At 31.8% G+C, this 12,280-nt stretch overlaps 1 long non-coding RNA gene across 1 annotated transcript; it reads right to left on the reverse strand.

Annotated features, from left to right (window-relative positions):
• Positions 1-1,667: 1,667 nt before the first annotated feature.
• Positions 1,668-3,398, reverse strand: LOC122580375. Its single transcript, XR_006320781.1, has 3 exons — positions 3,180-3,398; positions 2,489-2,561; positions 1,668-1,925 (listed from the first exon to the last, which is right to left on the reverse strand). It is a non-coding gene; the product is annotated as an uncharacterized LOC122580375 (long non-coding RNA).
• Positions 3,399-12,280: the final 8,882 nt, after the last annotated feature.

Genomic DNA, 12,280 nt, shown 5'->3' on the forward strand with positions numbered 1-12,280 from the left:
GAAATATAGATGATAGTACAAATACAAGTTAAAATCTGTTGACTTGTATGAACTCATGTACTAAACAAGACAAGAAATATGAAACATCATAATTCTAGAGTTAAAATGAACAAGTGACGTAGTTTGAACAAGTATGTAAGTCAAAAGATGATCGTATTTCATTGATGCCCAAAATTTACATAGTCAGATCGATATGGTTCAAAGACATGTAGGTACTACATCCACAATGATAATTTACATAGTCGGACCAGCACGACTCAAAAGACATGTGGGAACTACATCCACAATGATAATTTACATAGACAGACCAGTACGATTCAAAAGACATGTGGGAACTACATCCACAATGATAGACTGCAACTTAGGTACAAAATATGAGTTGTTATATGTTCTAGGCTTACAATACATAACTACTATAGATTACATCTTGATAAGAACGACGATCAGCAAAGCCATGACCAAAACCACCAAGATTGATAGTATCCATATCGCAGTCCAGATAGTTTCCTTCCCCTCCCTAGCAACAGTCATAGCATCAGAAGCACTCTCCTTCCCCTCCCTAGCAACAGTCATAGCATCAGAAGCACTCTCCTTCCCCTCCCTAGCAACAGTCATAGCATCAGAAGCATGCTGATAAGCTCCAGTCAATCCATGAGCTTGATTCTCAATAGCCTATCTAGTACGGATGAGAGAGTTGTTCATCCTTGACATTTGTCGGAGAGCATATTCCGACCTATCAGCTTCAGTTGCAACAGGCATAACAAGGTTGGGGTTGTAAACAGGCACTCTGGAGGGACCCGCGGCATACGGATCGCCCAGGAAGAATGAAGGACCAAACCCAAGGTTGTCCTGGACTGATGCAGAAGGACCAGGAGCATTAGGATCTCGAGGAGCATAAGCCAGACGAGCTCCCTCGGTAGTTCTCCTCTGATATGGAGCTACCGGTGACAGAGGTGGTTGAACATGGATAGACACATGCTCATTTCCAGATTCACTGGACGATGATACCAGATTAATAGAGCGAGATTCATTGCCCGAAGCCTCCATTGGTTCCTCTTCAGAAGAGTTGGGAACACGGGGAATAGAGTTAGTACCACAGGAACTCGAGGAGTACCAGGAACAACAGCATAAGAGCTAGCTCCGTCCGACATGATAAGTCTAAAAGGTAGACAACATATCCGTATAAGTCTAATGGATGAGACAATACGAGTCAAATGACTGAAACAGTACGCAATACATGAGTTCTTAAAGAGATCTTCGTCTAAATGTATACACATACGATTTGGGTTTCTATTTCTAACATGTTTATATATAGGGTCACCCGCAGCCTTCCCACCACATCTACAGTATGTTATTAATATAGTCCAAATTATCACGTATATACAAAATTTAGGATATTTATTTCGAGCCTTATATTAATTTACATAATCGGGACGTAGTTGATCAGGTTAGGTCTAATTATAGACAAATAATATAACTCTTGAAATAAGTATCCTAAACCTTAATAGACTTAGATTTCCTTTTGAAACGACAATGGCTATAGATTGAGTTTTTCCTCCGAAAAAACTCTGTATTAACTATAACCTTGACTCTTGATACCAATTTTTGTCACACCCGGTTGTAGCGGAAATATAGGGTTAGCAAATAACTGCGTACTAACCAAAGGCTAATAGAAATTACATCCATTTAATACCAAATACAAGTCTAATACAAGTACAATCGTTCAAATGTGAACCCCAAAATACGGATACAAGTCATCCATATATGGAATTTTGCCCACTGAATACAAGATAAATATTTGGACAGTCTAGTACGATTAGAACTAATAAGATGATAGTTCTCATATGTCTGACGCTAATTGTACGTCCAAAGTCAAAAGAATGGCCCTAAAATGCCAAGCTGATCCAAGACTTACTGTTGGTTACCTGAAAAACATGAAATTTGAGAGGATCAACTATCGAAATAGTTGATGAGTTTACAGTGTGTTTGACCAAAGTTTAGTCGTCATTGAGAATACACAATGACATGTAGTTATTTAAGACAAGACAGCCAGGAACAAAATCCGACAATATATAATGACAGTCCAGACCTAAGTCCGACAATATGACTAATATGCCTCGCACAAGATTTCCCGTCTAAAGTGGGGTGCGGACAAGAACCATGACAGTCAGGAACAAAATCTGACAAGACAACCATTAGGATCTCATAATGGTAATAACTACATAAGGGGAACATTTTAGTCTGTCAAACACATAAACATTTAGTCAACCGACAACATGGCAAGTCTAAGTCACATAGAACAAAATTTCATAAGACATGTATACACATTTTCAGACAGCCGTCAACATGGCAAACATAAGGCAAATGATTTAAGTAGCCAAATCACATGACAAAGACAAAGACAAATCATTTATAAAGTAGTCGTGTATACAACAATACATGCTTTTCAAGCCCAAAGTAAAAAGGAAAAAGGGTGTCATAAACTCACCTTAGCGATCAAAGAGCTAAAATGGATGAGCAAACTTGACAATGATTAATCTAGTCTCCACGTCTATCCAAACCTAAGATAATAGTACAAATGACGAGGATCAAATCTCACGACCCTAGCTATCGACCCTAGAATGTCACGACTAAGAGTGTGATTTAAACGTCCATTTTACTTGACTTTAGTTTTTAGCGTTGTTGACATTGTCATTATAAGGTAGCCTAAAGTACTAATCCATATAAACAAAGTTCAAGTGTTAAAGTTATCAAAATAAGAAAATGTCAAACTGTACAGAAGTTCGCAACGCGACCTCGAGGGCTCACGGCACGAGTCTTAGTTCAAAATGCAGATTTCTATTCGTAAAATACACACATCGCGACGCGAGTTTGACCTAATCGAGCAAAAACTCATTTTTAGACCATTTTTCGTAAACCAAATCGTTTCTAAATCAAACCCTTTCATTATAACTAGTATAAACATGTCTAAGGAACTGAAATCTATCCATTTCACTTACTAAAAACAATTCCACCATTTTTGATCTCAAATACTTATGTCTAATAAAAATCCATCTAGACAACATATATTAAAAATTCATTTGATCTTCAATACTAACTAAACTATTCAATAATAAATGAAATTAAATCATATGATTGAATTTATAAAAGTCAAAGCCTAAAGAAAATGGTTTACTTACAAATTCTTTTGGTGTTCTTGAAATGAAAGCAAGAAGATAAAGATGACGATGATGATGCTTGAATATCCTTGCTAAATGATTATTATTACAAAAATTACAAGTGTTTTCCTTTGAAATCTGTTGTTGAAACCGATTGGAATAGGAAAAAGGATAGGAGGCTTTGAGTGTGGTGATTTGTGTGTGTTACTTCGTACAGAACAAGAACAAAAAAGGGGGGTTGTTTTGGTGGCTTATTTTCTTCCACACAGTCAAGTAATTCGGCCCATGTGGCCTATTTGATATTTTAATACCTCTATTTTGGTAAAATGCTTACGATTAAATACCGTATGACTAAAAAGTTATAATTTAAAGTAAAGGTATTTTTCCTCATGTTATTTAAATTAAGACAAGTCACTAAAGTTTCATCAAAGTGAACTTTATAATACTAAGTCTAGACAGTCTATTTATTTCATACAAGATATAACCTTTAAATATTCATTTAAAGTTATTTTTAAGACTCAGCATTCGTCTAGATAGCTAATAGTCCACGTCATCAAGATACGTCTAATTTGATTAAGTCAAAATTCTAACAATTTCCACGTCAAAGACCGTCTAAATTAGACGAGATTACGATAATACTAAGCTTAAACGAGATTAAGACTAATCCGATGTTAATTAATTACGAGTTGTCACATTTTATATACCATGCTGTTAATAGCAATCATCTTCATCTCACAAACATCCTCCTGTTTATCACATGATAAATTCAATAATCATCCCACCCTCCCATGAATGTGAGGGCAACATCATCTAGCTAAATGTTGTTAACAGCATATTAGTTATCCCCTATAAATATATATGTTGCAGAAAAAAGTTTTTTTTTCAAAACTTTCAAAATAGCCTTTTGTGAACTTCTGAATGAATATGTTTACGTTTTCGTTTACATGCGATCAAATGGGTATATATAAGGTTTTGAAAAACACTTTTTTTGCAACATATATTTTTATAACATTTCACATGCGAATAAACAAAAAAAAATGTGATCCAATACATAATTTAAGAGTTCTCAAGGTTCTTAAAAAAAATGGGTTCTCAACCATTTATTTATTTATATATATATATATATATATATATAAACATTTAAATTTGTCGGATCACAAGCAATCCGAGTAGAATGTTGATTGCAAAATATTCAATGAAAAACCCTCATAAACTTGTCACTCTAGAAAGTCGAATAGACTTATTAAAAACCTGGGATAGCTTCTCACAATTTTCAAACAGTTGTTGGCTGACCTGTGTCTCATATGCAGTGGCGAAATCATGATTGAAAGGGACGGGTATCATAATTTTTTTTCTATTATTGTTCTTATATTGATGTAAAATAATAATATCGATTAAATTGTTACGATCTTAACAATTTTCAGGGATTTTTAGCTATTTTTACAGATTTTTAATAGGTTTTGACATTTTGGTAGTTTTCATTAGTCATTACTTACACAAGTACGTCTTTATTTTCCTATTATTCGTATGAAAACTATGTTTCGGATCAAAGAACATCAGTCAAAGTGTAAATTGTTAGTTTGCAGTGTGATCGATAAATCCCCAGCAATTCCCATCAATAATCAATAATATTAATCATCCTATATTCCACAAATCGACCTTAGTGACCTACCTATCATATTGTGTACTTAGTCTAGGTTTTTGTTTTTTTTTTTTTTTTTTTTACGGGATGCACTTAGTCTAGTAGTCGTGTTTTTTTTATTAGTAATGCATACAGGCTTTTCCTGAATCCTGATCAAAGAACCCATCGGCCCATTAACATTTACAAATGGCTAGCCCAAACGCATCTCAACAGTATTAACCAAAATCGTCTCAAGTGCAACAAAAACATACCCAACTTCAAGCCTAATTATCAATTTAACCCATCTAATGATATTTTGAACTCCATAACGTGAACAGAAGCGCCTCAGCTACTACTATCTCTTACAAGAGGTTTAGTAAGCTATTATCCTATTTTCTACAAACTATGTATATACATTATACAACTTTGAACGAAATCGAATCTTCAATTTGCAAATTTGAACCACAAGTAACTAATCATCGATCTTGATGTCATGGAAAACCTTCTCAATGCAAATAATTTTCACGCCTTCAAATAGGTTCTCGTTTCTAGCTAGCTTTCCATAAACACCAACACAAGACAAAATGATCCCTTTGAACACCTTTCTAGCATTCCTTCCCAGTCCCACGTGTTTGTCAATCTTGAAGATGTCTTTAGTTGAAAAGAAAAATAAAGGGTTGATGTTGCACCACATGCTAATCTTAATCTTAATATATACTAAAAGACAACTGACCTAACTTCAATTAACCAATCAAAACTTTCGATTTCTACAAATTAAGTTATTAAACATGTGACTAAATTTATTATTTATAAAAATCAATCACAATTAGATTTATACACGATTAGCCGCTATTCCTCTGCCATGGACTGACGGGCTCCGTCCTTGGCTACCATGGCTCTGTCATGGATTGACGAGCTCCACCCTTGACCTTCATTGTTGTGTACATATGTTCATTTACTAATTTACATGTGAAAACAATGATCTTACACATGTGTAGGATGAACCTACACATGTGTAGGATAAACGCGATGGAAAAAAAAACGAAAATTAAAAAGTCGTCAAAATTATATCGAATTGGATCTCTAATGAAAGAGGACGAAATTTTAAGACTACCCATGCTTTTTGTTTCGTCTAACGATTTACGGTTTGTGAGATAAAGCATTTTAAATGATTTGGGTGAATTTTCTTATTTAATGGAAGAGAGAGAAAATATAAGAAAATGAGTGGTCCAGAATTGTTCTCGCGTTCTTTTTTATTTGTGAGTTCTCAAATAACACTTCCTATATATATATATATATATATATTATCATTGTCACCATCGCCGTAAAAACAGCTCATGAACAAATAATGTGATTTGACTAATGTAATTTATTAGATTAATATATTCAATTTGATTTTTGTTCCCATTCAATTACTATTTATCTAGGTATTAATATCACGGTATTATATTTTAGATCCGTATCAAATACACGGGTTTTACACATTATTAGTATAAGATATTGAAAGTTGTGATTGGAATCAAACTATAAATATCACGGTATTATATTTTAGACCCGTATCAAATACACGAGTTTTACACATTATTAGTATGAGATATTGAAAGATGTGATTGGAGTCAAACTATATATAAGATACAAATTTTTCGTGTATAAACTGAACCTTAAATGTAAATTTACAAACACAAAATAATTGAAAATCCACGAACCAGCTGCTAATTTTATAGTTCTTAACAACCATGACTAACAATAATATAATTACTTTTTTGCAAGATATCAATGAAAACTTGGTCAATTGTATAATCAAAGTTAAGATATTGTTTCTTTGGAAAAATTTGTATAAAAGGAACTCTGCTAGAACATCCAGATTTACCATTCAGTATTTATATTTGAATATCTCAATTTTTTATAAGTATATTTTTACATTTAACAGATAAGTATATTTTTTTTTCCATATATTCATTCTTATACTTATTTACTTTAAAACCCGTGTATTTGACACGGGTCTAAAATTTAGTACGAAACCAAATGACATAGCAATGTCACACGAGCAAAACAAGTGCTCAACAAATTCATCGTGCGTTTCACACAAGCCACAAACAGTATTTTCGAAGTTACAGCTCCTGGATTGGAGAGCCAACATAGTAGCTAGGCCGCCGATCCATGGACATGCTCCACATAGAAATGTTTTTTTTTTTTTGGATCCATTTAGACCATTACTTGAATACAAATCGACCACCTCTTATAATTAAATTATGTAACCCCTTTTGGGATCCACATAATCTTTCTTTTAATCTATCACTCTAAAATATAAAATATTCATATCTAGTATTAAAAAACAAAATGATGTGGATATATTATATAAAAACAAAATACATCATTAATTTTCACATCTCTATCAAGTGATCAAACCTCACATTAATTAGCAATCCATTCCCAACTAAGTAACAATAATTTGATGTGAATTTGACGGATTATATTAAGCACCATTCTGTGACTATAAGATGCTTAATTTCTTCATATTTAATGGTCTCAAACTCTCAACTACAAGCCATATATAAAAGAAGGATAGATATGGGCATATGGCTAACCACAAAGAACTAAAGTGGATATATATAATTCTATCTCGAACCTGATCATTACATTCATAAATTTCGTAGGTCATGCATATGACACTTTAACCTTTTCACAAAGCCATATATTGTCATAGGGCACTTCTTTTAAGACTCCCATACTTCACCTTATCTATGTGTTTTATTAACCTTTTGAATTGAAGTTGGTTAATTTGACTTCTTGTAATGTACGGTCATTGTCAACCAACAATTGCAATATATGTACAAATGTATGTGTAGTCTTATTGTACATTTCTTTTTCTTATTTGTAAAAGGAAAATATCCTCCACCGTATTATATTCTGGAAACTTTATTTTCTTAAGGTTTATTTCGAACCAACGTGTATCATCGAGTAGACAATAGCTAAAAGCCTAAAGTTGGTGATCGTTGTTGCTTCTTGAAACGACATCTCAAGTATTATTAATTGTAAGCGCAATATATGGCAATTTGCTTAGCTAGTAGTCTGGTCCTTGACATCAGAATTGGAAAATGCTTTGTCGTCATATATTGCCTTTTTTTTTTGCTTCTCTCCATTATTGCTTGTGTAGCCTTTCAAAGCAGTCATAAAAAATAAAGGCCAAACTTGTATATCTTACTATAATCGTGTCTTGATTAGTTCATTTAATAATAAATCATACTCCGTAACATGATCTATCTCACGTTGGTAACTGTTTCTTCTCATTAATTCTATGCACCAATTTTAGACTTCTCCTTTAAGTACGTTCTAACTAGAAGCTTAGTTAAGTTAGCCCAATGCCCCAATGTGATCAAAACCATTTCTAGATGCATTAATATACAATCATCTTGTGTACCAAAGTAGTGTACATTATAGTTAAAGAATGATTGAATATTTGAATTGCAATATATATATGTACATATATTTGGTAACTTGAAAAGGTTAATTTCCGCTCATGAAAAGTGTCGGTGTCGTCCATCGCTACTACCGATCATTTTCATTCATATTTAATACAACGAAACAAAAAAGTCTTGGTTAACTGACTAATGTTGATCACATGCATATTCAGGGACCAACTTTAGATAAGTGTCCCTTAAAACTTATTTTCACTCATTCAATGGATTATAATATTTTAATATGACATAGTTTAATATATATTTCTTTATATTTTTATTCGTCAATGCAAGATTAATAAGGATGCTTTTTGCTTCGTAGGGAGAAAGGTTAAACTCGGTAATGGTGTTTCTTAGAGAAGTGTAGAATTTAATGTTGAAAAATAATTTATTTTTAGTGGATAAACAATAATAATTAACAATCGTTAACGAATAGACAAGCGTTGATGCTTAATTAATGGGGGGCTGTTTGCAAAAACGAACAAAACGAATGGGTGTAGACTAGTGGGAAGGAATGTAAATTAAGGAACTTCTATTAAGCAAGCTAGCTAGAATGATTGATCAGTGATAGGTTTATCTTAATTTGTTTGGTGCAAATGGATACCTCGGAAGTGCCATTTATTCATTTGGAGTACGGCAATATATGGACCGCATCCCAACGATGCAGGCACTACTATACAGGCTCAAAACTGTTCATTCGGGGAGTTGTCATGTGTGTTATGTGGCGAAGAAACAAATTCTATTGAGCATCCGTTTTGTGAATGCGGAGTAGTTGCGAGCATGCATCTGGCATGCTATATATACAAGTTTAGTGCAAGTGTGCACCTTTCCTTGCAAACTTGTGGGTGCATTAATTTATGAAAGCCAGGGACGAAATCAAGTTTGCCATCGCTTAGATCAATGTAACGAGGATTATTCAAGGCATCAAATCGGTCGGATTTTTATAGTATAGGCATAGATCGAAGCATACATGTATTTCATGGCAAGATTGGTGTAATTATTTAAGTTGGGATATAATTTGTTGTAAATTTTGCATATAAACATCGCCGACGACTTACTAAGCGAATGTGAATGAAACCTTACTTACAATTTCAAAAAGAATAGACAAGCATTGATGGTTAAGTTTTTGAATTTCTATTTAATTAGTAGCCGACAAGATATAGCCTAGCTATGACTTTTAATGCATAACTACATGCACCATGTTTTTCCATGTCGCAAGATATCGATCATTCACTCCAGGATTCGTGTGGTTAAACACACAAACATAGTTCATGCATAAATATGGGTTTTACGTACGGTTTCCACATATCATTAACAAAAACCACGAATACAAAAGGGATAGTCGTTAATTTGTCTCATGTATGCAGTTAAAATATTTTAACCTGATTAGGAGGCCGGAACTGAAGATCATTAATCATCATTAGATAAGATGAATCAAGATGATTTATCATTTGCTTATAAACCGATCATAAATGCTCACTTCAATTAACAATCTTAATTATCTTGTCCTAAAGATAAAATGCTTCTAACCAACTTATTGATTTTAGACCTTTTACATAATATGTTTGTATGTGCATATATATATATATATATATATATATATTATAAAACAATAGTTATCCTCACATTTTAAAGGCATCCACTTCAACTTAAACCTATTTTTAAACATTGACACGTAGGATTATCTTACATGGCATCCCCATATTTGTTTCCCACAATATGTTTATAAATAATAATAAAATAATAATAATAATAATATTAATAATAATAATAATAATAATAGGATTTTTCCTAAATGGCATCCCCATATTTGTTTCCCATAATATGTTTATAAATAATAATAAAATAATAATAATAATAATAATATTTTATTTGCTGTTGTTTTCAATATATTATTATTTTCTAATAGTGTTACCATAGTTATATAAGTGCCTTCGTAGGTAATTGTTGCTTTTAAAAGTTTTTGAAAAGTGATTTTACTTACTTCTTAAATGTTACTCTACAAATTTTGTTTCATATATTATTATCTTCTAATAGTGTTACCATAGTTATATAAGTGCCTTCGTAGGTGATTGTTGCTTTTAAAAGTTTTTGAAAAGTGATTTTGCTTACTTCTTAAATGTTATTCTACAAATTTTGTTGTCAAATGATGTATTTTTTACTAATATATATTTTATTTGAATGAGTGCGGTGATACATATTGATTTACAAAAACAATGAGATGTTATAGTCTTAACTTTCATTACACCTTAACTAATTTTATATCTATCAATAGTGCATAAGATATAATATCTAAATCTTTCATATCATTTGTTATTTGAAAGGTTTAATCTATTGGATATATAATTAGATAAAAAAAATTAAGTATGATATTCATAAATAAAATAAAATAAAATTTAAATCAAATCTCGAATATAATTAACTAACTATTTAGTCATTGTCATCTAAAATCAAAGACTAAATAATGCTTCATTGTCATCTCTTCATTTTAGCTCGACATGTCTTTGGCTTTTCACTGTGTCAATCAAAAGGCAAAGTGATAAAAAACAACCATGTTGGTATATACGTTTATTTTGGTTTTTGACCGTGCCAAACAAATATTGATCGAAACTACCATGTTAATTATATGTTTATCGTGAACTAATAGTTGATCTTTATAAATTGGGTTGTTCAACTGAATTTTAAGAATTTTGTAACCTAACATATTCTCACTAAAATTTCGTATCATTATATGTTAATTATGCAATAAGTATTTTACTTTGTATTCATGTACTTTTAGAAAAATAAACATAAATATTACTCAATATAATAATATGCTAACTATACAAAACTTAATTACAAAACTTAATTGATAATATTAAAACTTTAATAAAATTTAAATTAACAACCGGGTAAAAAACCTTTTATATATATATATATATATATATATATATAGATGTACAAGTGGCATAGTGAGGGTAAGGAAGAAAGTGGTACCGAAGTTCATTGGCTGATAGGCACATCTAAATCCAATATTAAATAAAGACTTCCAATTGGCAACTTGCAATCATATCTAGCTTATTAAAGACGTATAGAATATACAAACAGTTGATAATAGATATTGAATTTTCTAATCAAAGTTATTATATCAACGTGGAAATATATATTTTATGGACGGCCAATTTTTAATTTTTAGACCGTAACTGATAAAATTACTTTCAAATTTTATACTATGTAGTTTTTTTTCTACGAAGTTATTGTATGCTAACCAAAATGTCTTCTAATTATCTATGTAACTTACTAACTTCTGATTCTGACTTGCAATCGACGTTCTTACACAAAATTACTTGAATACGTCTATAAATTCATGTATATAACCATAGGTCTATGTTGTGAAGTAAGTCACCAACTATAGTAACTATTAAGTATCGTAATTATGGATGGTGATTCTCTAAAAAACTTGAACTATCTAGTTGTATTACTTTAGAGTCATTGGGTCCGATTTAACATTTTATTAGGTTATATTATCTCACAATTAAGTTAAATATTGCTCATCCATCCAATAATTATATACTCCGTAGTCCGTGTTACGAGTACTAGACAATTTTACTTACCTTATTATTCTAAACGAAAGCCTTCCCGTATAATCTACTACTACTTTTATAATTAAATGCCCACTTGACCCATGACGACATTTTTGTTTGTATATAAAGAAGGAGACACTAAATTACGAACGCACCGGAACAGCAACCGGACCCGGACCCAACCCGGACCACGCGCTATATATACAACTTGCATATGCCAAATTGCCAACCCCTATCCATCCCCCTCTTCACTTCCCTCGTTTAAATTCTTAGATATACATTCACACATATACATATACATTTAAGAAACAATTTTTTTTGTAAAAATAGTAAGAAATTCTAAATTTTATTTTGGAGCACATGTTTTTTTTTATTCATTCACACGTGAAACATTATAAAAATATATGTTGCAGAAGAAATTTTTTTTCAAAACCTTATATATAGCCGTTTGTCATATGAGAACAGAAAACGTAAACAAAT

This window comes from Erigeron canadensis, chromosome 8, assembly GCF_010389155.1.
Source record: "Erigeron canadensis isolate Cc75 chromosome 8, C_canadensis_v1, whole genome shotgun sequence".
NCBI lineage: Eukaryota > Viridiplantae > Streptophyta > Magnoliopsida > Asterales > Asteraceae > Erigeron > Erigeron canadensis.